Here is a 21,557-nt window from a genome sequence, read left to right as displayed (position 1 = left end):
AAACCTTGATGAAAATCAGCCAGGTAAGCCCTGGCCATCTCTGATAAATCACTACAAAAGCCCATAGACATAACAACTTTGTCTCAGAGACAACAGAAACTGCTCTAAAGTCGGAAAAATCAGCATACAGGCAGTACAAGAATTTCTAGCAAACATTACTTATCAAAACAGTAAACTTGGAACAGTAATGAACCTGTCTATTTGCTGTAAAATTATACTTCTACCACAATCAGTGGCATTGGTGAGTGCATTGTGTCAGGAGCACAAAATATCTACAACAAAGCCTATAAAATAGGCCCAGTGTCAGGCTCTTATTGCAATTGAACATAATGATCAGGGGAGAGCACGGACGCAGTCCCCCACTACCACAAATTATGCAGTCGAGATTCCCACATTTGGGGAATTCGCACGGGTCAGCACAACCGAAGTGCAATGGCTGAGCCTCGCCCTGGGTGAACCACCTTCATGATCATGGTTTCTCCCCTGCCAGGTAAGTATGAGTTGGACGCATTGGAGACAGGCCCTTGTTCCTTAGACACAGTTGTTTGGCTCATGGTGCCCTCATGCATATTCACAGAATCCAAAGGCCTTCAGTATCACATCAAACCGTTTTGGTAAAGGACTTGTTGAAGTGAAGCAAACAATTCTGTGAAATGACATCTAATGACTTTATACATTTTCTTGTCTCCAGCCCTTTTATTCCCCTAGCAAAACAGAGAAAACCTTGATGAAAATCAGCCAGGTAAGCCCTGGCCATCTCTGATAAATCACTACAAAAGCCCATAGACATAACAACTTTGTCTCAGAGACAACAGAAACTGCTCTAAAGTCGGAAAAATCAGCATACAGGCAGTACAAGAATTTCTAGCAAACATTACTTATCAAAACAGTAAACTTGGAACAGTAATGAACCTGTCTATTTGCTGTAAAATTATACTTCTACCACAATCAGTGGCATTGGTGAGTGCATTGTGTCAGGAGCACAAAATATCTACAACAAAGCCTATAAAATAGGCCCAGTGTCAGGCTCTTATTGCAATTAAGCATAATGATCAGGGGAGAGCGCGGACGCAGTCCCCCACTACCACAAATTATGCAGTCGAGATTCCCACATTTGGGGAATTCGCACGGGTCAGCACAACCGAAGTGCAATGGCTGAGCCTCGCCCTGGGTGAACCACCTTCATGATCATGGTTTCTCCCCTGCCAGGTAAGTATGAGTTGGACGCATTGGAGACAGGCCCTTGTTCCTTAGACACAGTTGTTTGGCTCATGGTGCCCTCATGCATATTCAAAGAATCCAAAGGCCTTCAGTATCACATCAAACCGTTTTGGTAAAGGACTTGTTGAAGTGAAGAAAACAATTCTGTGAAATGACATCTAATGACTTTATAAATTTTCTTGTCTCCAGCCCTTTTATTCCCCTAGCAAAACAGAGAAAACCTCGATGAAAATCAGCCAGGTAAGCCCTGGCCATCTCTGATAAATCACTACAAAAGCCCATAGACATAACAACTTTGTCTCAGAGACAACAGAAACTGCTCTAAAGTCGGAAAAATCAGCATACAGGCAGTACAAGAATTTCTAGCAAACATTACTTATCAAAACAGTAAACTTGGAACAGTAATGAACCTGTCTATTTGCTGTAAAATTATACTTCTACCACAATCAGTGGCATTGGTGAGTGCATTGTGTCAGGAGCACAAAATATCTACAACAAAGACTATAAAATAGGCCCAGTGTCAGGCTCTTATTGCAATTGAACATAATGATCAGGGGAGAGCGCGGACGCAGTCCCCCACTACCACAAATTATGCAGTCGAGATTCCCACATTTGGGGAATTCGCAAGGGTCAGCACAACCGAAGTGCAATGGCTGAGCCTCGCCCTGGGTGAACCACCTTCATGATCATGGTTTCTCCCCTGCCAGGTAAGTATGAGTTTGACGCATTGGAGACAGGCCCTTGTTCCTTAGACACAGTTGTTTGGCTCATGGTGCCTCCCATGCATATTCACAGAATCCAAAGGCCTTCAGTATCACATCAAACCGTTTTGGTAAAGGACTTGTTGAAGTGAAGCAAACAAATCTGTGAAATGACATCTAATGACTTTATCAATTTTCTTGTCTCCAGCCCTTTTATTCCCCTAGCAAAACAGAGAAAACCTCGATGAAAATCAGCCAGGTAAGCCCTGGCCATCTCTGATAAATCACCACAAAAGCCCAAAGACATAACAACTTTGTCTCAGAGACAACAGAAACTGCTTTAAAGTCGGAAAAATCAGCATACAGGCAGTACAAGAATTTCTAGCAAACATTACCTATCAAAACAGTAAACTTGGAACAGGAGTGAACCCGTATATTTGCTGTAAAAGTATACTTCTACCACAATCAGTGGCATTAGTGAGTGCATTGTGTCGGGAGCACAAAATATCTACAACAAAAACTATAAAATAGGCCCAGTGTCAGGCTCTTATTGCGATTGAACATAATGATCAGGGGAGAGCGCGGACGCAGTCCCCCACTACCAAAAATTATGCAGTCGAGATTCCCACATTTGGGGAATTCGCAGGGGTCAGCACAACCGAAGTGCAATGGCTGAGCCTCGACCTGGGTTAACCACCTTCATGATCATGGTTTCTCCCCTGCCAGGTAAGTATGAGTTGGACGCATTGGAGACAGGCCCTTATTCCTTAGACACAGTTGTTTGGATCATGGTGCCTCCCATGCATATTCACAGAATCCAAAGGCCTTCAGTATCACATCAAACCGTTTTGGTAAAGGACTTGTTGAAGTGAAGCAAACAATTCTGTGAAATGACATCTAATGACTTTATAAATTTTCTTGTCTCCAGCCCTTTTATTCCCCTAGCAAAACAGAGAAAACCTTGATGAAAATCAGCCAGGTAGGCCCTGGCCATCTCTGATAAATCACTACAAAAGCCCATATACATAACAACTTTGTCTCAGAGACAACAGAAACTGCTCTAAAGTCGGAAAAATCAGCATACAGGCAGTACAAGAATTTCTAGCAAACATTACTTATCAAAACAGTAAACTTGGAACAGTAATGAACCTGTCTATTTGCTGTAAAATTATACTTCTACCACAATCAGTGGCATTGGTGAGTGCATTGTGTCAGGAGCACAAAATATCTACAACAAAGCCTATAAAATAGGCCCAGTGTCAGGCACTTATTGCAATTGAACATAATGATCAGGGGAGAGCGCGGACGCAGTCCCCCACCACCAGAAATTATGCAGTCGAGATTCCCACATTTGGGGAATTCGCACGGGTCAGCACAACCGAAGTGCAATGGCTGAGCCTCGCCCTGGGTGAACCACCTTCATGATCATGGTTTCTCCCCTGCCAGGTAAGTATGAGTTGGACGCATTGGAGACAGGCCCTTGTTCCTTAGACACAGTTGTTTGGCTCATGGTGCCCTCATGCATATTCACAGAATCCAAAGGCCTTCAGTATCACATCAAACCGTTTTGGTAAAGGACTTGTTGAAGTGAAGCAAACAATTCTGTGAAATGACATCTAATGACTTTATAAATGTTCTTGTCTCCAGCCCTTTTATTCCCCTAGCAAAACAGAGAAAACCTTGATGAAAATCAGCCAGGTAAGCCCTGGCCATCTCTGATAAATCACTACAAAAGCCCATAGACATAACAACTTTGTCTCAGAGACAACAGAAACTGCTCTAAAGTCGGAAAAATCAGCATACAGGCAGTACAAGAATTTCTAGCAAACATTACTTATCAAAACAGTAAACTTGGAACAGTAATGAACCTGTCTATTTGCTGTAAAATTATACTTCTACCACAATCAGTGGCATTGGTGAGTGCATTGTGTCAGGAGCACAAAATATCTACAACAAAGCCTATAAAATAGGCCCAGTGTCAGGCTCTTATTGCAATTAAGCATAATGATCAGGGGAGAGCGCGGACGCAGTCCCCCACTACCACAAATTATGCAGTCGAGATTCCCACATTTGGGGAATTCGCACGGGTCAGCACAACCGAAGTGCAATGGCTGAGCCTCGCCCTGGGTGAACCACCTTCATGATCATGGTTTCTCCCCTGCCAGGTAAGTATGAGTTGGACGCATTGGAGACAGGCCCTTGTTCCTTAGACACAGTTGTTTGGCTCATGGTGCCCTCATGCATATTCAAAGAATCCAAAGGCCTTCAGTATCACATCAAACCGTTTTGGTAAAGGACTTGTTGAAGTGAAGAAAACAATTCTGTGAAATGACATCTAATGACTTTATAAATTTTCTTGTCTCCAGCCCTTTTATTCCCCTAGCAAAACAGAGAAAACCTCGATGAAAATCAGCCAGGTAAGCCCTGGCCATCTCTGATAAATCACTACAAAAGCCCATAGACATAACAACTTTGTCTCAGAGACAACAGAAACTGCTCTAAAGTCGGAAAAATCAGCATACAGGCAGTACAAGAAGTTCTAGCAAACATTACTTATCAAAACAGTAAACTTGGAACAGTAATGAACCTGTCTATTTGCTGTAAAATTATACTTCTACCACAATCAGTGGCATTGGTGAGTGCATTGTGTCAGGAGCACAAAATATCTACAACAAAGACTATAAAATAGGCCCAGTGTCAGGCTCTTATTGCAATTGAACATAATGATCAGGGGAGAGCGCGGACGCAGTCCCCCACTACCACAAATTATGCAGTCGAGATTCCCACATTTGGGGAATTCGCAAGGGTCAGCACAACCGAAGTGCAATGGCTGAGCCTCGCCCTGGGTGAACCACCTTCATGATCATGGTTTCTCCCCTGCTAGGTAAGTATGAGTTTGACGCATTGGAGACAGGCCCTTGTTCCTTAGACACAGTTGTTTGGCTCATGGTGCCTCCCATGCATATTCACAGAATCCAAAGGCCTTCAGTATCACATCAAACCGTTTTGGTAAAGGACTTGTTGAAGTGAAGCAAACAAATCTGTGAAATGACATCTAATGACTTTATCAATTTTCTTGTCTCCAGCCCTTTTATTCCCCTAGCAAAACAGAGAAAACCTCGATGAAAATCAGCCAGGTAAGCCCTGGCCATCTCTGATAAATCACCACAAAAGCCCAAAGACATAACAACTTTGTCTCAGAGACAACAGAAACTGCTTTAAAGTCGGAAAAATCAGCATACAGGCAGTACAAGAATTTCTAGCAAACATTACCTATCAAAACAGTAAACTTGGAACAGGAGTGAACCCGTATATTTGCTGTAAAAGTATACTTCTACCACAATCAGTGGCATTAGTGAGTGCATTGTGTCGGGAGCACAAAATATCTACAACAAAAACTATAAAATAGGCCCAGTGTCAGGCTCTTATTGCGATTGAACATAATGATCAGGGGAGAGCGCGGACGCAGTCCCCCACTACCACAAATTATGCAGTCGAGATTCCCACATTTGGGGAATTCGCAGGGGTCAGCACAACCGAAGTGCAATGGCTGAGCCTCGCCCTGGGTTAACCACCTTCATGATCATGGTTTCTCCCCTGCCAGGTAAGTATGAGTTGGACGCATTGGAGACAGGCCCTTATTCCTTAGACACAGTTGTTTGGATCATGGTGCCTCCCATGCATATTCACAGAATCCAAAGGCCTTCAGTATCACATCAAACCGTTTTGGTAAAGGACTTGTTGAAGTGAAGCAAACAATTCTGTGAAATGACATCTAATGACTTTATAAATTTTCTTGTCTCCAGCCCTTTTATTCCCCTAGCAAAACAGAGAAAACCTTGATGAAAATCAGCCAGGTAAGCCCTGGCCATCTCTGATAAATCACTACAAAAGCCCATAGACATAACAACTTTGTCTCAGAGACAACAGAAACTGCTCTAAAGTCGGAAAAATCAGCATACAGGCAGTACAAGAATTTCTAGCAAACATTACTTATCAAAACAGTAAACTTGGAACAGTAATGAACCTGTCTATTTGCTGTAAAATTATACTTCTACCACAATCAGTGGCATTGGTGAGTGCATTGTGTCAGGAGCACAAAATATCTACAACAAAGCCTATAAAATAGGCCCAGTGTCAGGCACTTATTGCAATTGAACATAATGATCAGGGGAGAGCGCGGACGCAGTCCCCCACTACCACAAATTATGCAGTCGAGATTCCCACATTTGGGGAATTCGCACGGGTCAGCACAACCGAAGTGCAATGGCTGAGCCTCGCCCTGGGTGAACCACCTTCATGATCATGGTTTCTCCCCTGCCAGGTAAGTATGAGTTGGACGCATTGGAGACAGGCCCTTGTTCCTTAGACACAGTTGTTTGGCTCATGGTGCCCTCATGCATATTCACAGAATCCAAAGGCCTTCAGTATCACATCAAACCGTTTTGGTAAAGGACTTGTTGAAGTGAAGCAAACAATTCTGTGAAATGACATCTAATGACTTTATAAATGTTCTTGTCTCCAGCCCTTTTATTCCCCTAGCAAAACAGAGAAAACCTTGATGAAAATCAGCCAGGTAAGCCCTGGCCATCTCTGATAAATCACTACAAAAGCCCATAGACATAACAACTTTGTCTCAGAGACAACAGAAACTGCTCTAAAGTCGGAAAAATCAGCATACAGGCAGTACAAGAATTTCTAGCAAACATTACTTATCAAAACAGTAAACTTGGAACAGTAATGAACCTGTCTATTTGCTGTAAAATTATACTTCTACCACAATCAGTGGCATTGGTGAGTGCATTGTGTCAGGAGCACAAAATATCTACAACAAAGCCTATAAAATAGGCCCAGTGTCAGGCTCTTATTGCAATTAAGCATAATGATCAGGGGAGAGCGCGGACGCAGTCCCCCACTACCACAAATTCTGCAGTCGAGATTCCCACATTTGGGGAATTCGCACGGGTCAGCACAACCGAAGTGCAATGGCTGAGCCTCGCCCTGGGTGAACCACCTTCATGATCATGGTTTCTCCCCTGCCAGGTAAGTATGAGTTGGACGCATTGGAGACAGGCCCTTGTTCCTTAGACACAGTTGTTTGGCTCATGGTGCCCTCATGCATATTCAAAGAATCCAAAGGCCTTCAGTATCACATCAAACCGTTTTGGTAAAGGACTTGTTGAAGTGAAGAAAACAAATCTGTGAAATGACATCTAATGACTTTATCAATTTTTTGTCTCCAGCCCTTTTATTCCCCTAGCAAAACAGAGAAAACCTCGATGAAAATCAGCCAGGTAAGCCCTGGCCATCTCTGATAAATCACCACAAAAGCCCAAAGACATAACAACTTTGTCTCAGAGACAACAGAAACTGCTTTAAAGTCGGAAAAATCAGCATACAGGCAGTACAAGAATTTCTAGCAAACATTACCTATCAAAACAGTAAACTTGGAACAGGAGTGAACCCGTATATTTGCTGTAAAAGTATACTTCTACCACAATCAGTGGCATTAGTGAGTGCATTGTGTCGGGAGCACAAAATATCTACAACAAAAACTATAAAATAGGCCCAGTGTCAGGCTCTTATTGCGATTGAACATAATGATCAGGGGAGAGCGCGGACGCAGTCCCCCACTACCACAAATTATGCAGTCGAGATTCCCACATTTGGGGAATTCGCAGGGGTCAGCACAACCGAAGTGCAATGGCTGAGCCTCGCACTGGGTTAACCACCTTCATGATCATGGTTTCTCCCCTGCCAGGTAAGTATGAGTTGGACGCATTGGAGACAGGCCCTTATTCCTTAGACACAGTTGTTTGGATCATGGTGCCTCCCATGCATATTCACAGAATCCAAAGGCCTTCAGTATCACATCAAACCGTTTTGGTAAAGGACTTGTTGAAGTGAAGCAAACAATTCTGTGAAATGACATCTAATGACTTTATAAATTTTCTTGTCTCCAGCCCTTTTATTCCCCTAGCAAAACAGAGAAAACCTTGATGAAAATCAGCCAGGTAAGCCCTGGCCATCTCTGATAAATCACTACAAAAGCCCATATACATAACAACTTTGTCTCAGAGACAACAGAAACTGCTCTAAAGTCGGAAAAATCAGCATACAGGCAGTACAAGAATTTCTAGCAAACATTACTTATCAAAACAGTAAACTTGGAACAGTAATGAACCTGTCTATTTGCTGTAAAATTATACTTCTACCACAATCAGTGGCATTGGTGAGTGCATTGTGTCAGGAGCACAAAATATCTACAACAAAGCCTATAAAATAGGCCCAGTGTCAGGCACTTATTGCAATTGAACATAATGATCAGGGGAGAGCGCGGACGCAGTCCCCCACTACCACAAATTATGCAGTCGAGATTCCCACATTTGGGGAATTCGCACGGGTCAGCACAACCGAAGTGCAATGGCTGAGCCTCGCCCTGGGTGAACCACCTTCATGATCATGGTTTCTCCCCTGCCAGGTAAGTATGAGTTGGACGCATTGGAGACAGGCCCTTGTTCCTTAGACACAGTTGTTTGGCTCATGGTGCCCTCATGCATATTCACAGAATCCAAAGGCCTTCAGTATCACATCAAACCGTTTTGGTAAAGGACTTGTTGAAGTGAAGCAAACAAATCTGTGAAATGACATCTAATGACTTTATCAATTTTCTTGTCTCCAGCCCTTTTATTCCCCTAGCAAAACAGAGAAAACCTCGATGAAAATCAGCCAGGTAAGCCCTGGCCATCTCTGATAAATCACCACAAAAGCCCAAAGACATAACAACTTTGTCTCAGAGACAACAGAAACTGCTTTAAAGTCGGAAAAATCAGCATACAGGCAGTACAAGAATTTCTAGCAAACATTACCTATCAAAACAGTAAACTTGGAACAGGAGTGAACCCGTATATTTGCTGTAAAAGTATACTTCTACCACAATCAGTGGCATTAGTGAGTGCATTGTGTCGGGAGCACAAAATATCTACAACAAAAACTATAAAATAGGCCCAGTGTCAGGCTCTTATTGCGATTGAACATAATGATCAGGGGAGAGCGCGGACGCAGTCCCCCACTACCACAAATTATGCAGTCGAGATTCCCACATTTGGGGAATTCGCAGGGGTCAGCACAACCGAAGTGCAATGGCTGAGCCTCGACCTGGGTTAACCACCTTTATGATCATGGTTTCTCCCCTGCCAGGTAAGTATGAGTTGGACGCATTGGAGACAGGCCCTTATTCCTTAGACACAGTTGTTTGGATCATGGTGCCTCCCATGCATATTCACAGAATCCAAAGGCCTTCAGTATCACATCAAACCGTTTTGGTAAAGGACTTGTTGAAGTGAAGCAAACAATTCTGTGAAATGACATCTAATGACTTTATAAATTTTCTTGTCTCCAGCCCTTTTATTCCCCTAGCAAAACAGAGAAAACCTTGATGAAAATCAGCCAGGTAAGCCCTGGCCATCTCTGATAAATCACTACAAAAGCCCATATACATAACAACTTTGTCTCAGAGACAACAGAAACTGCTCTAAAGTCGGAAAAATCAGCATACAGGCAGTACAAGAATTTCTAGCAAACATTACTTATCAAAACAGTAAACTTGGAACAGTAATGAACCTGTCTATTTGCTGTAAAATTATACTTCTACCACAATCAGTGGCATTGGTGAGTGCATTGTGTCAGGAGCACAAAATATCTACAACAAAGCCTATAAAATAGGCCCAGTGTCAGGCACTTATTGCAATTGAACATAATGATCAGGGGAGAGCGCGGACGCAGTCCCCCACTACCACAAATTATGCAGTCGAGATTCCCACATTTGGGGAATTCGCACGGGTCAGCACAACCGAAGTGCAATGGCTGAGCCTCGCCCTGGGTGAACCACCTTCATGATCATGGTTTCTCCCCTGCCAGGTAAGTATGAGTTGGACGCATTGGAGACAGGCCCTTGTTCCTTAGACACAGTTGTTTGGCTCATGGTGCCCTCATGCATATTCACAGAATCCAAAGGCCTTCAGTATCACATCAAACCGTTTTGGTAAAGGACTTGTTGAAGTGAAGCAAACAATTCTGTGAAATGACATCTAATGACTTTATAAATGTTCTTGTCTCCAGCCCTTTTATTCCCCTAGCAAAACAGAGAAAACCTTGATGAAAATCAGCCAGGTAAGCCCTGGCCATCTCTGATAAATCACTACAAAAGCCCATAGACATAACAACTTTGTCTCAGAGACAACAGAAACTGCTCTAAAGTCGGAAAAATCAGCATACAGGCAGTACAAGAATTTCTAGCAAACATTACTTATCAAAACAGTAAACTTGGAACAGTAATGAACCTGTCTATTTGCTGTAAAATTATACTTCTACCACAATCAGTGGCATTGGTGAGTGCATTGTGTCAGGAGCACAAAATATCTACAACAAAGCCTATAAAATAGGCCCAGTGTCAGGCTCTTATTGCAATTAAGCATAATGATCAGGGGAGAGCGCGGACGCAGTCCCCCACTACCACAAATTCTGCAGTCGAGATTCCCACATTTGGGGAATTCGCACGGGTCAGCACAACCGAAGTGCAATGGCTGAGCCTCGCCCTGGGTGAACCACCTTCATGATCATGGTTTCTCCCCTGCCAGGTAAGTATGAGTTGGACGCATTGGAGACAGGCCCTTGTTCCTTAGACACAGTTGTTTGGCTCATGGTGCCCTCATGCATATTCAAAGAATCCAAAGGCCTTCAGTATCACATCAAACCGTTTTGGTAAAGGACTTGTTGAAGTGAAGAAAACAATTCTGTGAAATGACATCTAATGACTTTATAAATTTTCTTGTCTCCAGCCCTTTTATTCCCCTAGCAAAACAGAGAAAACCTCGATGAAAATCAGCCAGGTAAGCCCTGGCCATCTCTGATAAATCACTACAAAAGCCCATAGACATAACAACTTTGTCTCAGAGACAACAGAAACTGCTCTAAAGTCGGAAAAATCAGCATACAGGCAGTACAAGAATTTCTAGCAAACATTACTTATCAAAACAGTAAACTTGGAACAGTAATGAACCTGTCTATTTGCTGTAAAATTATACTTCTACCACAATCAGTGGCATTGGTGAGTGCATTGTGTCAGGAGCACAAAATATCTACAACAAAGACTATAAAATAGGCCCAGTGTCAGGCTCTTATTGCAATTGAACATAATGATCAGGGGAGAGCGCGGACGCAGTCCCCCACTACCACAAATTATGCAGTCGAGATTCCCACATTTGGGGAATTCGCAAGGGTCAGCACAACCGAAGTGCAATGGCTGAGCCTCGCCCTGGGTGAACCACCTTCATGATCATGGTTTCTCCCCTGCTAGGTAAGTATGAGTTTGACGCATTGGAGACAGGCCCTTGTTCCTTAGACACAGTTGTTTGGCTCATGGTGCCTCCCATGCATATTCACAGAATCCAAAGGCCTTCAGTATCACATCAAACCGTTTTGGTAAAGGACTTGTTGAAGTGAAGCAAACAAATCTGTGAAATGACATCTAATGACTTTATCAATTTTCTTGTCTCCAGCCCTTTTATTCCCCTAGCAAAACAGAGAAAACCTCGATGAAAATCAGCCAGGTAAGCCCTGGCCATCTCTGATAAATCACCACAAAAGCCCAAAGACATAACAACTTTGTCTCAGAGACAACAGAAACTGCTTTAAAGTCGGAAAAATCAGCATACAGGCAGTACAAGAATTTCTAGCAAACATTACCTATCAAAACAGTAAACTTGGAACAGGAGTGAACCCGTATATTTGCTGTAAAAGTATACTTCTACCACAATCAGTGGCATTAGTGAGTGCATTGTGTCGGGAGCACAAAATATCTACAACAAAAACTATAAAATAGGCCCAGTGTCAGGCTCTTATTGCGATTGAACATAATGATCAGGGGAGAGCGCGGACGCAGTCCCCCACTACCACAAATTATGCAGTCGAGATTCCCACATTTGGGGAATTCGCAGGGGTCAGCACAACCGAAGTGCAATGGCTGAGCCTCGCCCTGGGTTAACCACCTTCATGATCATGGTTTCTCCCCTGCCAGGTAAGTATGAGTTGGACGCATTGGAGACAGGCCCTTATTCCTTAGACACAGTTGTTTGGATCATGGTGCCTCCCATGCATATTCACAGAATCCAAAGGCCTTCAGTATCACATCAAACCGTTTTGGTAAAGGACTTGTTGAAGTGAAGCAAACAATTCTGTGAAATGACATCTAATGACTTTATAAATTTTCTTGTCTCCAGCCCTTTTATTCCCCTAGCAAAACAGAGAAAACCTTGATGAAAATCAGCCAGGTAAGCCCTGGCCATCTCTGATAAATCACTACAAAAGCCCATAGACATAACAACTTTGTCTCAGAGACAACAGAAACTGCTCTAAAGTCGGAAAAATCAGCATACAGGCAGTACAAGAATTTCTAGCAAACATTACTTATCAAAACAGTAAACTTGGAACAGTAATGAACCTGTCTATTTGCTGTAAAATTATACTTCTACCACAATCAGTGGCATTGGTGAGTGCATTGTGTCAGGAGCACAAAATATCTACAACAAAGCCTATAAAATAGGCCCAGTGTCAGGCACTTATTGCAATTGAACATAATGATCAGGGGAGAGCGCGGACGCAGTCCCCCACTACCACAAATTATGCAGTCGAGATTCCCACATTTGGGGAATTCGCACGGGTCAGCACAACCGAAGTGCAATGGCTGAGCCTCGCCCTGGGTGAACCACCTTCATGATCATGGTTTCTCCCCTGCCAGGTAAGTATGAGTTGGACGCATTGGAGACAGGCCCTTGTTCCTTAGACACAGTTGTTTGGCTCATGGTGCCCTCATGCATATTCACAGAATCCAAAGGCCTTCAGTATCACATCAAACCGTTTTGGTAAAGGACTTGTTGAAGTGAAGCAAACAATTCTGTGAAATGACATCTAATGACTTCATAAATGTTCTTGTCTCCAGCCCTTTTATTCCCCTAGCAAAACAGAGAAAACCTTGATGAAAATCAGCCAGGTAAGCCCTGGCCATCTCTGATAAATCACTACAAAAGCCCATAGACATAACAACTTTGTCTCAGAGACAACAGAAACTGCTCTAAAGTCGGAAAAATCAGCATACAGGCAGTACAAGAATTTCTAGCAAACATTACTTATCAAAACAGTAAACTTGGAACAGTAATGAACCTGTCTATTTGCTGTAAAATTATACTTCTACCACAATCAGTGGCATTGGTGAGTGCATTGTGTCAGGAGCACAAAATATCTACAACAAAGCCTATAAAATAGGCCCAGTGTCAGGCTCTTATTGCAATTAAGCATAATGATCAGGGGAGAGCGCGGACGCAGTCCCCCACTACCACAAATTATGCAGTCGAGATTCCCACATTTGGGGAATTCGCACGGGTCAGCACAACCGAAGTGCAATGGCTGAGCCTCGCCCTGGGTGAACCACCTTCATGATCATGGTTTCTCCCCTGCCAGGTAAGTATGAGTTGGACGCATTGGAGACAGGCCCTTGTTCCTTAGACACAGTTGTTTGGCTCATGGTGCCCTCATGCATATTCACAGAATCCAAAGGCCTTCAGTATCACATCAAACCGTTTTGGTAAAGGACTTGTTGAAGTGAAGAAAACAAATCTGTGAAATGACATCTAATGACTTTATCAATTTTCTTGTCTCCAGCCCTTTTATTCCCCTAGCAAAACATAGAAAACCTCGATGAAAATCAGCCAGGTAAGCCCTGGCCATCTCTGATAAATCACCACAAAAGCCCAAAGACATAACAACTTTGTCTCAGAGACAACAGAAACTGCTTTAAAGTCGGAAAAATCAGCATACAGGCAGTACAAGAATTTCTAGCAAACATTACCTATCAAAACAGTAAACTTGGAACAGGAGTGAACCCGTATATTTGCTGTAAAAGTATACTTCTACCACAATCAGTGGCATTAGTGAGTGCATTGTGTCGGGAGCACAAAATATCTACAACAAAAACTATAAAATAGGCCCAGTGTCAGGCTCTTATTGCGATTGAACATAATGATCAGGGGAGAGCGCGGACGCAGTCCCCCACTACCACAAATTATGCAGTCGAGATTCCCACATTTGGGGAATTCGCAGGGGTCAGCACAACCGAAGTGCAATGGCTGAGCCTCGCCCTGGGTTAACCACCTTCATGATCATGGTTTCTCCCCTGCCAGGTAAGTATGAGTTGGACGCATTGGAGACAGGCCCTTATTCCTTAGACACAGTTGTTTGGATCATGGTGCCTCCCATGCATATTCACAGAATCCAAAGGCCTTCAGTATCACATCAAACCGTTTTGGTAAAGGACTTGTTGAAGTGAAGCAAACAATTCTGTGAAATGACATCTAATGACTTTATAAATTTTCTTGTCTCCAGCCCTTTTATTCCCCTAGCAAAACAGAGAAAACCTTGATGAAAATCAGCCAGGTAAGCCCTGGCCATCTCTGATAAATCACTACAAAAGCCCATAGACATAACAACTTTGTCTCAGAGACAACAGAAACTGCTCTAAAGTCGGAAAAATCAGCATACAGGCAGTACAAGAATTTCTAGCAAACATTACTTATCAAAACAGTAAACTTGGAACAGTAATGAACCTGTCTATTTGCTGTAAAATTATACTTCTACCACAATCAGTGGCATTGGTGAGTGCATTGTGTCAGGAGCACAAAATATCTACAACAAAGCCTATAAAATAGGCCCAGTGTCAGGCACTTATTGCAATTGAACATAATGATCAGGGGAGAGCGCGGACGCAGTCCCCCACTACCACAAATTATGCAGTCGAGATTCCCACATTTGGGGAATTCGCACGGGTCAGCACAACCGAAGTGCAATGGCTGAGCCTCGCCCTGGGTGAACCACCTTCATGATCATGGTTTCTCCCCTGCCAGGTAAGTATGAGTTGGACGCATTGGAGACAGGCCCTTGTTCCTTAGACACAGTTGTTTGGCTCATGGTGCCCTCATGCATATTCACAGAATCCAAAGGCCTTCAGTATCACATCAAACCGTTTTGGTAAAGGACTTGTTGAAGTGAAGCAAACAATTCTGTGAAATGACATCTAATGACTTCATAAATGTTCTTGTCTCCAGCCCTTTTATTCCCCTAGCAAAACAGAGAAAACCTTGATGAAAATCAGCCAGGTAAGCCCTGGCCATCTCTGATAAATCACTACAAAAGCCCATAGACATAACAACTTTGTCTCAGAGACAACAGAAACTGCTCTAAAGTCGGAAAAATCAGCATACAGGCAGTACAAGAATTTCTAGCAAACATTACTTATCAAAACAGTAAACTTGGAACAGTAATGAACCTGTCTATTTGCTGTAAAATTATACTTCTACCACAATCAGTGGCATTGGTGAGTGCATTGTGTCAGGAGCACAAAATATCTACAACAAAGCCTATAAAATAGGCCCAGTGTCAGGCTCTTATTGCAATTAAGCATAATGATCAGGGGAGAGCGCGGACGCAGTCCCCCACTACCACAAATTATGCAGTCGAGATTCCCACATTTGGGGAATTCGCACGGGTCAGCACAACCGAAGTGCAATGGCTGAGCCTCGCCCTGGGTGAACCACCTTCATGATCATGGTTTCTCCCCTGCCAGGTAAGTATGAGTTGGACGCATTGGAGACAGGCCCTTGTTCCTTAGACACAGTTGTTTGGCTCATGGTGCCCTCATGCATATTCACAGAATCCAAAGGCCTTCAGTATCACATCAAACCGTTTTGGTAAAGGACTTGTTGAAGTGAAGAAAACAAATCTGTGAAATGACATCTAATGACTTTATCAATTTTCTTGTCTCCAGCCCTTTTATTCCCCTAGCAAAACATAGAAAACCTCGATGAAAATCAGCCAGGTAAGCCCTGGCCATCTCTGATAAATCACCACAAAAGCCCAAAGACATAACAACTTTGTCTCAGAGACAACAGAAACTGCTTTAAAGTCGGAAAAATCAGCATACAGGCAGTACAAGAATTTCTAGCAAACATTACCTATCAAAACAGTAAACTTGGAACAGGAGTGAACCCGTATATTTGCTGTAAAAGTATACTTCTACCACAATCAGTGGCATTAGTGAGTGCATTGTGTCGGGAGCACAAAATATCTACAACAAAAACTATAAAATAGGCCCAGTGTCAGGCTCTTATTGCGATTGAACATAATGATCAGGGGAGAGCGCGGACGCAGTCCCCCACTACCACAAATTATGCAGTCGAGATTCCCACATTTGGGGAATTCGCAGGGGTCAGCACAACCGAAGTGCAATGGCTGAGCCTCGCCCTGGGTTAACCACCTTCATGATCATGGTTTCTCCCCTGCCAGGTAAGTATGAGTTGGACGCATTGGAGACAGGCCCTTATTCCTTAGACACAGTTGTTTGGATCATGGTGCCTCCCATGCATATTCACAGAATCCAAAGGCCTTCAGTATCACATCAAACCGTTTTGGTAAAGGACTTGTTGAAGTGAAGCAAACAATTCTGTGAAATGACATCTAATGACTTTATAAATTTTCTTGTCTCCAGCCCTTTTATTCCCCTAGCAAAACAGAGAAAACCTTGATGAAAATCAGCCAGGTAAGCCCTGGCCATCTCTGATAAATCACTACAAAAGCCCATATACATAACAACTTTGTCTCAGAGACAACAGAAACTGCTCTAAAGTCGGAAAAATCAGCATACAGGCAGTACAAGAATTTCTAGCAAACATTACTTATCAAAACAGTAAACTTGGAACAGTAATGAACCTGTCTATTTGCTGTAAAATTATACTTCTACCACAATCAGTGGCATTGGTGAGTGCATTGTGTCAGGAGCACAAAATATCTACAACAAAGCCTATAAAATAGGCCCAGTGTCAGGCACTTATTGCAATTGAACATAATGATCAGGGGAGAGCGCGGACGCAGTCCCCCACTACCACAAATTATGCAGTCGAGATTCCCACATTTGGGGAATTCGCACGGGTCAGCACAACCGAAGTGCAATGGCTGAGCCTCGCCCTGGGTGAACCACCTTCATGATCATGGTTTCTCCCCTGCCAGGTAAGTATGAGTTGGACGCATTGGAGACAGGCCCTTGTTCCTTAGACACAGTTGTTTGGCTCATGGTGCCCTCATGCATATTCACAGAATCCAAAGGCCTTCAGTATCACATCAAACCGTTTTGGTAAAGGACTTGTTGAAGTGAAGCAAACAATTCTGTGAAATGACATCTAATGACTTTATAAATGTTCTTGTCTCCAGCCCTTTTATTCCCCTAGCAAAACAGAGAAAACCTTGATGAAAATCAGCCAGGTAAGCCCTGGCCATCTCTGATAAATCACTACAAAAGCCCATAGACATAACAACTTTGTCTCAGAGACAACAGAAACTGCTCTAAAGTCGGAAAAATCAGCATACAGGCAGTACAAGAATTTCTAGCAAACCTTACTTATCAAAACAGTAAACTTGGAACAGTAATGAACCTGTCTATTTGCTGTAAAATTATACTTCTACCACAATCAGTGGCATTGGTGAGTGCATTGTGTCAGGAGCACAAAATATCTACAACAAAGCCTATAAAATAGGCCCAGTGTCAGGCTCTTATTGCAATTAAGCATAATGATCAGGGGAGAGCGCGGACGCAGTCCCCCACTACCACAAATTCTGCAGTCGAGATTCCCACATTTGGGGAATTCGCACGGGTCAGCACAACCGAAGTGCAATGGCTGAGCCTCGCCCTGGGTGAACCACCTTCATGATCATGGTTTCTCCCCTGCCAGGTAAGTATGAGTTGGACGCATTGGAGACAGGCCTTTGTTCCTTAGACACAGTTGTTTGGCTCATGGTGCCCTCATGCATATTCAAAGAATCCAAAGGCCTTCAGTATCACATCAAACCGTTTTGGTAAAGGACTTGTTGAAGTGAAGAAAACAAATCTGTGAAATGACATCTAATGACTTTATCAATTTTCTTGTCTCCAGCCCTTTTATTCCCCTAGCAAAACATAGAAAACCTCGATGAAAATCAGCCAGGTAAGCCCTGGCCATCTCTGATAAATCACCACAAAAGCCCAAAGACATAACAACTTTGTCTCAGAGACAACAGAAACTGCTTTAAAGTCGGAAAAATCAGCATACAGGGTGAACAAGAATTTCTAGCAAACATTACCTATCAAAACAGTAAACTTGGAACAGGAGTGAACCCGTATATTTGCTGTAAAAGTATACTTCTACCACAATCAGTGGCATTAGTGAGTGCATTGTGTCGGGAGCACAAAATATCTACAACAAAAACTATAAAATAGGCCCAGTGTCAGGCTCTTATTGCGATTGAACATAATGATCAGGGGAGAGCGCGGACGCAGTCCCCCACTACCACAAATTATGCAGTCGAGATTCCCACATTTGGGGAATTCGCAGGGGTCAGCACAACCGAAGTGCAATGGCTGAGCCTCGACCTGGGTTAACCACCTTTATGATCATGGTTTCTCCCCTGCCAGGTAAGTATGAGTTGGACGCATTGGAGACAGGCCCTTATTCCTTAGACACAGTTGTTTGGATCATGGTGCCTCCCATGCATATTCACAGAATCCAAAGGCCTTCAGTATCACATCAAACCGTTTTGGTAAAGGACTTGTTGAAGTGAAGCAAACAATTCTGTGAAATGACATCTAATGACTTTATAAATTTTCTTGTCTCCAGCCCTTTTATTCCCCTAGCAAAACAGAGAAAACCTTGATGAAAATCAGCCAGGTAAGCCCTGGCCATCTCTGATAAATCACTACAAAAGCCCATATACATAACAACTTTGTCTCAGAGACAACAGAAACTGCTCTAAAGTCGGAAAAATCAGCATACAGGCAGTACAAGAATTTCTAGCAAACATTACTTATCAAAACAGTAAACTTGGAACAGTAATGAACCTGTCTATTTGCTGTAAAATTATACTTCTACCACAATCAGTGGCATTGGTGAGTGCATTGTGTCAGGAGCACAAAATATCTACAACAAAGCCTATAAAATAGGCCCAGTGTCAGGCACTTATTGCAATTGAACATAATGATCAGGGGAGAGCGCGGACGCAGTCCCCCACTACCACAAATTATGCAGTCGAGATTCCCACATTTGGGGAATTCGCACGGGTCAGCACAACCGAAGTGCAATGGCTGAGCCTCGCCCTGGGTGAACCACCTTCATGATCATGGTTTCTCCCCTGCCAGGTAAGTATGAGTTGGACGCATTGGAGACAGGCCCTTGTTCCTTAGACACAGTTGTTTGGCTCATGGTGCCCTCATGCATATTCACAGAATCCAAAGGCCTTCAGTATCACATCAAACCGTTTTGGTAAAGGACTTGTTGAAGTGAAGCAAACAATTCTGTGAAATGACATCTAATGACTTTATAAATGTTCTTGTCTCCAGCCCTTTTATTCCCCTAGCAAAACAGAGAAAACCTTGATGAAAATCAGCCAGGTAAGCCCTGGCCATCTCTGATAAATCACTACAAAAGCCCATAGACATAACAACTTTGTCTCAGAGACAACAGAAACTGCTCTAAAGTCGGAAAAATCAGCATACAGGCAGTACAAGAATTTCTAGCAAACATTACTTATCAAAACAGTAAACTTGGAACAGTAATGAACCTGTCTATTTGCTGTAAAATTATACTTCTACCACAATCAGTGGCATTGGTGAGTGCATTGTGTCAGGAGCACAAAATATCTACAACAAAGCCTATAAAATAGGCCCAGTGTCAGGCTCTTATTGCAATTAAGCATAATGATCAGGGGAGAGCGCGGACGCAGTCCCCCACTACCACAAATTCTGCAGTCGAGATTCCCACATTTGGGGAATTCGCACGGGTCAGCACAACCGAAGTGCAATGGCTGAGCCTCGCCCTGGGTGAACCACCTTCATGATCATGGTTTCTCCCCTGCCAGGTAAGTATGAGTTGGACGCATTGGAGACAGGCCCTTGTTCCTTAGACACAGTTGTTTGGCTCATGGTGCCCTCATGCATATTCAAAGAATCCAAAGGCCTTCAGTATCACATCAAACCGTTTTGGTAAAGGACTTGTTGAAGTGAAGAAAACAATTCTGTGAAATGACATCTAATGACTTTATAAATTTTCTTGTCTCCAGCCCTTTTATTCCCCTAGCAAAACAGAGAAAACCTCGATGAAAATCAGCCAGGTAAGCCCTGGCCATCTCTGATAAATCACTACAAAAGCCCATAGACATAACAACTTTGTCTCAGAGACAACAGAAACTGCTCTAAAGTCGGAAAAATCAGCATACAGGCAGTACAAGAATTTCTAGCAAACATTACTTATCAAAACAGTAAACTTGGAACAGTAATGAACCTGTCTATTTGCTGTAAAATTATACTTCTACCACAATCAGTGGCATTGGTGAGTGCATTGTGTCAGGAGCACAAAATATCTACAACAAAGACTATAAAATAGGCCCAGTGTCAGGCTCTTATTGCAATTGAACATAATGATCAGGGGAGAGCGCGGACGCAGTCCCCCACTACCACAAATTATGCAGTCGAGATTCCCACATTTGGGGAATTCGCAAGGGTCAGCACAACCGAAGTGCAATGGCTGAGCCTCGCCCTGGGTGAACCACCTTCATGATCATGGTTTCTCCCCTGCTAGGTAAGTATGAGTTTGACGCATTGGAGACAGGCCCTTGTTCCTTAGACACAGTTGTTTGGCTCATGGTGCCTCCCATGCATATTCACAGAATCCAAAGGCCTTCAGTATCACATCAAACCGTTTTGGTAAAGGACTTGTTGAAGTGAAGCAAACAAATCTGTGAAATGACATCTAATGACTTTATCAATTTTCTTGTCTCCAGCCCTTTTATTCCCCTAGCAAAACAGAGAAAACCTCGATGAAAATCAGCCAGGTAAGCCCTGGCCATCTCTGATAAATCACCACAAAAGCCCAAAGACATAACAACTTTGTCTCAGAGACAACAGAAACTGCTTTAAAGTCGGAAAAATCAGCATACAGGCAGTACAAGAATTTCTAGCAAACATTACCTATCAAAACAGTAAACTTGGAACAGGAGTGAACCCGTATATTTGCTGTAAAAGTATACTTCTACCACAATCAGTGGCATTAGTGAGTGCATTGTGTCGGGAGCACAAAATATCTACAACAAAAACTATAAAATAGGCCCAGTGTCAGGCTCTTATTGCGATTGAACATAATGATCAGGGGAGAGCGCGGACGCAGTCCCCCACTACCACAAATTATGCAGTCGAGATTCCCACATTTGGGGAATTCGCAGGGGTCAGCACAACCGAAGTGCAATGGCTGAGCCTCGCCCTGGGTTAACCACCTTCATGATCATGGTTTCTCCCCTGCCAGGTAAGTATGAGTTGGACGCATTGGAGACAGGCCCTTATTCCTTAGACACAGTTGTTTGGATCATGGTGCCTCCCATGCATATTCACAGAATCCAAAGGCCTTCAGTATCACATCAAACCGTTTTGGTAAAGGACTTGTTGAAGTGAAGCAAACAATTCTGTGAAATGACATCTAATGACTTTATAAATTTTCTTGTCTCCAGCCC

General features: G+C 43.1%; 30 non-coding genes across 30 annotated transcripts; all 30 read right to left on the bottom strand.

Annotated features, from left to right (window-relative positions):
- Window positions 1-334: 334 nt before the first annotated feature.
- On the bottom strand, window positions 335-498 carry LOC128452678 (U1 spliceosomal RNA). The gene has a single exon (XR_008341166.1). It is a non-coding gene; the product is annotated as a U1 spliceosomal RNA (small nuclear RNA).
- Window positions 499-1,053: 555 nt separating this feature from the next.
- LOC128452623 (U1 spliceosomal RNA) lies at window positions 1,054-1,217 on the bottom strand. Its single transcript, XR_008341112.1, has one exon. It is a non-coding gene; the product is annotated as a U1 spliceosomal RNA (small nuclear RNA).
- A 555-nt stretch (window positions 1,218-1,772) lies between these two features.
- LOC128452871 (U1 spliceosomal RNA) lies at window positions 1,773-1,936 on the bottom strand. The gene has a single exon (XR_008341352.1). It is a non-coding gene; the product is annotated as a U1 spliceosomal RNA (small nuclear RNA).
- Window positions 1,937-2,492: 556 nt separating this feature from the next.
- LOC128452680 (U1 spliceosomal RNA) lies at window positions 2,493-2,656 on the bottom strand. Its single transcript, XR_008341168.1, has one exon. It is a non-coding gene; the product is annotated as a U1 spliceosomal RNA (small nuclear RNA).
- A 556-nt stretch (window positions 2,657-3,212) lies between these two features.
- LOC128452679 (U1 spliceosomal RNA) lies at window positions 3,213-3,376 on the bottom strand. Its single transcript, XR_008341167.1, has one exon. It is a non-coding gene; the product is annotated as a U1 spliceosomal RNA (small nuclear RNA).
- A 555-nt stretch (window positions 3,377-3,931) lies between these two features.
- LOC128452622 (U1 spliceosomal RNA) lies at window positions 3,932-4,095 on the bottom strand. The gene has a single exon (XR_008341111.1). It is a non-coding gene; the product is annotated as a U1 spliceosomal RNA (small nuclear RNA).
- A 555-nt stretch (window positions 4,096-4,650) lies between these two features.
- On the bottom strand, window positions 4,651-4,814 carry LOC128452572 (U1 spliceosomal RNA). Its single transcript, XR_008341062.1, has one exon. It is a non-coding gene; the product is annotated as a U1 spliceosomal RNA (small nuclear RNA).
- Window positions 4,815-5,370: 556 nt separating this feature from the next.
- Window positions 5,371-5,534, bottom strand: LOC128452395 (U1 spliceosomal RNA). Its single transcript, XR_008340893.1, has one exon. It is a non-coding gene; the product is annotated as a U1 spliceosomal RNA (small nuclear RNA).
- Window positions 5,535-6,090: 556 nt separating this feature from the next.
- On the bottom strand, window positions 6,091-6,254 carry LOC128452621 (U1 spliceosomal RNA). The gene has a single exon (XR_008341110.1). It is a non-coding gene; the product is annotated as a U1 spliceosomal RNA (small nuclear RNA).
- A 555-nt stretch (window positions 6,255-6,809) lies between these two features.
- LOC128452700 (U1 spliceosomal RNA) lies at window positions 6,810-6,973 on the bottom strand. Its single transcript, XR_008341188.1, has one exon. It is a non-coding gene; the product is annotated as a U1 spliceosomal RNA (small nuclear RNA).
- A 554-nt stretch (window positions 6,974-7,527) lies between these two features.
- LOC128452752 (U1 spliceosomal RNA) lies at window positions 7,528-7,691 on the bottom strand. The gene has a single exon (XR_008341239.1). It is a non-coding gene; the product is annotated as a U1 spliceosomal RNA (small nuclear RNA).
- A 556-nt stretch (window positions 7,692-8,247) lies between these two features.
- LOC128452619 (U1 spliceosomal RNA) lies at window positions 8,248-8,411 on the bottom strand. Its single transcript, XR_008341108.1, has one exon. It is a non-coding gene; the product is annotated as a U1 spliceosomal RNA (small nuclear RNA).
- Window positions 8,412-8,966: 555 nt separating this feature from the next.
- Window positions 8,967-9,130, bottom strand: LOC128452774 (U1 spliceosomal RNA). Its single transcript, XR_008341261.1, has one exon. It is a non-coding gene; the product is annotated as a U1 spliceosomal RNA (small nuclear RNA).
- A 556-nt stretch (window positions 9,131-9,686) lies between these two features.
- Window positions 9,687-9,850, bottom strand: LOC128452618 (U1 spliceosomal RNA). Its single transcript, XR_008341107.1, has one exon. It is a non-coding gene; the product is annotated as a U1 spliceosomal RNA (small nuclear RNA).
- A 555-nt stretch (window positions 9,851-10,405) lies between these two features.
- On the bottom strand, window positions 10,406-10,569 carry LOC128452698 (U1 spliceosomal RNA). The gene has a single exon (XR_008341186.1). It is a non-coding gene; the product is annotated as a U1 spliceosomal RNA (small nuclear RNA).
- A 555-nt stretch (window positions 10,570-11,124) lies between these two features.
- On the bottom strand, window positions 11,125-11,288 carry LOC128452571 (U1 spliceosomal RNA). The gene has a single exon (XR_008341061.1). It is a non-coding gene; the product is annotated as a U1 spliceosomal RNA (small nuclear RNA).
- A 556-nt stretch (window positions 11,289-11,844) lies between these two features.
- Window positions 11,845-12,008, bottom strand: LOC128452384 (U1 spliceosomal RNA). The gene has a single exon (XR_008340881.1). It is a non-coding gene; the product is annotated as a U1 spliceosomal RNA (small nuclear RNA).
- A 556-nt stretch (window positions 12,009-12,564) lies between these two features.
- LOC128452617 (U1 spliceosomal RNA) lies at window positions 12,565-12,728 on the bottom strand. Its single transcript, XR_008341106.1, has one exon. It is a non-coding gene; the product is annotated as a U1 spliceosomal RNA (small nuclear RNA).
- A 555-nt stretch (window positions 12,729-13,283) lies between these two features.
- Window positions 13,284-13,447, bottom strand: LOC128452616 (U1 spliceosomal RNA). The gene has a single exon (XR_008341105.1). It is a non-coding gene; the product is annotated as a U1 spliceosomal RNA (small nuclear RNA).
- Window positions 13,448-14,002: 555 nt separating this feature from the next.
- On the bottom strand, window positions 14,003-14,166 carry LOC128452373 (U1 spliceosomal RNA). The gene has a single exon (XR_008340870.1). It is a non-coding gene; the product is annotated as a U1 spliceosomal RNA (small nuclear RNA).
- A 556-nt stretch (window positions 14,167-14,722) lies between these two features.
- Window positions 14,723-14,886, bottom strand: LOC128452615 (U1 spliceosomal RNA). Its single transcript, XR_008341104.1, has one exon. It is a non-coding gene; the product is annotated as a U1 spliceosomal RNA (small nuclear RNA).
- Window positions 14,887-15,441: 555 nt separating this feature from the next.
- LOC128452614 (U1 spliceosomal RNA) lies at window positions 15,442-15,605 on the bottom strand. The gene has a single exon (XR_008341103.1). It is a non-coding gene; the product is annotated as a U1 spliceosomal RNA (small nuclear RNA).
- A 555-nt stretch (window positions 15,606-16,160) lies between these two features.
- LOC128452362 (U1 spliceosomal RNA) lies at window positions 16,161-16,324 on the bottom strand. The gene has a single exon (XR_008340859.1). It is a non-coding gene; the product is annotated as a U1 spliceosomal RNA (small nuclear RNA).
- Window positions 16,325-16,880: 556 nt separating this feature from the next.
- LOC128452613 (U1 spliceosomal RNA) lies at window positions 16,881-17,044 on the bottom strand. Its single transcript, XR_008341102.1, has one exon. It is a non-coding gene; the product is annotated as a U1 spliceosomal RNA (small nuclear RNA).
- Window positions 17,045-17,599: 555 nt separating this feature from the next.
- On the bottom strand, window positions 17,600-17,763 carry LOC128452697 (U1 spliceosomal RNA). The gene has a single exon (XR_008341185.1). It is a non-coding gene; the product is annotated as a U1 spliceosomal RNA (small nuclear RNA).
- A 555-nt stretch (window positions 17,764-18,318) lies between these two features.
- Window positions 18,319-18,482, bottom strand: LOC128452773 (U1 spliceosomal RNA). Its single transcript, XR_008341260.1, has one exon. It is a non-coding gene; the product is annotated as a U1 spliceosomal RNA (small nuclear RNA).
- A 556-nt stretch (window positions 18,483-19,038) lies between these two features.
- On the bottom strand, window positions 19,039-19,202 carry LOC128452612 (U1 spliceosomal RNA). Its single transcript, XR_008341101.1, has one exon. It is a non-coding gene; the product is annotated as a U1 spliceosomal RNA (small nuclear RNA).
- Window positions 19,203-19,757: 555 nt separating this feature from the next.
- Window positions 19,758-19,921, bottom strand: LOC128452696 (U1 spliceosomal RNA). Its single transcript, XR_008341184.1, has one exon. It is a non-coding gene; the product is annotated as a U1 spliceosomal RNA (small nuclear RNA).
- Window positions 19,922-20,476: 555 nt separating this feature from the next.
- LOC128452570 (U1 spliceosomal RNA) lies at window positions 20,477-20,640 on the bottom strand. Its single transcript, XR_008341060.1, has one exon. It is a non-coding gene; the product is annotated as a U1 spliceosomal RNA (small nuclear RNA).
- Window positions 20,641-21,196: 556 nt separating this feature from the next.
- On the bottom strand, window positions 21,197-21,360 carry LOC128452351 (U1 spliceosomal RNA). The gene has a single exon (XR_008340848.1). It is a non-coding gene; the product is annotated as a U1 spliceosomal RNA (small nuclear RNA).
- Window positions 21,361-21,557: the final 197 nt, after the last annotated feature.

Source organism: Pleuronectes platessa, chromosome 11 (genome assembly GCF_947347685.1).
Source record: "Pleuronectes platessa chromosome 11, fPlePla1.1, whole genome shotgun sequence".
NCBI classification, from domain to species: Eukaryota; Metazoa; Chordata; class Actinopteri; order Pleuronectiformes; family Pleuronectidae; genus Pleuronectes; species Pleuronectes platessa.
Note: the sequence above shows the minus strand (reverse complement) of the source record. Positions and strands in the feature narration are given on the sequence as shown.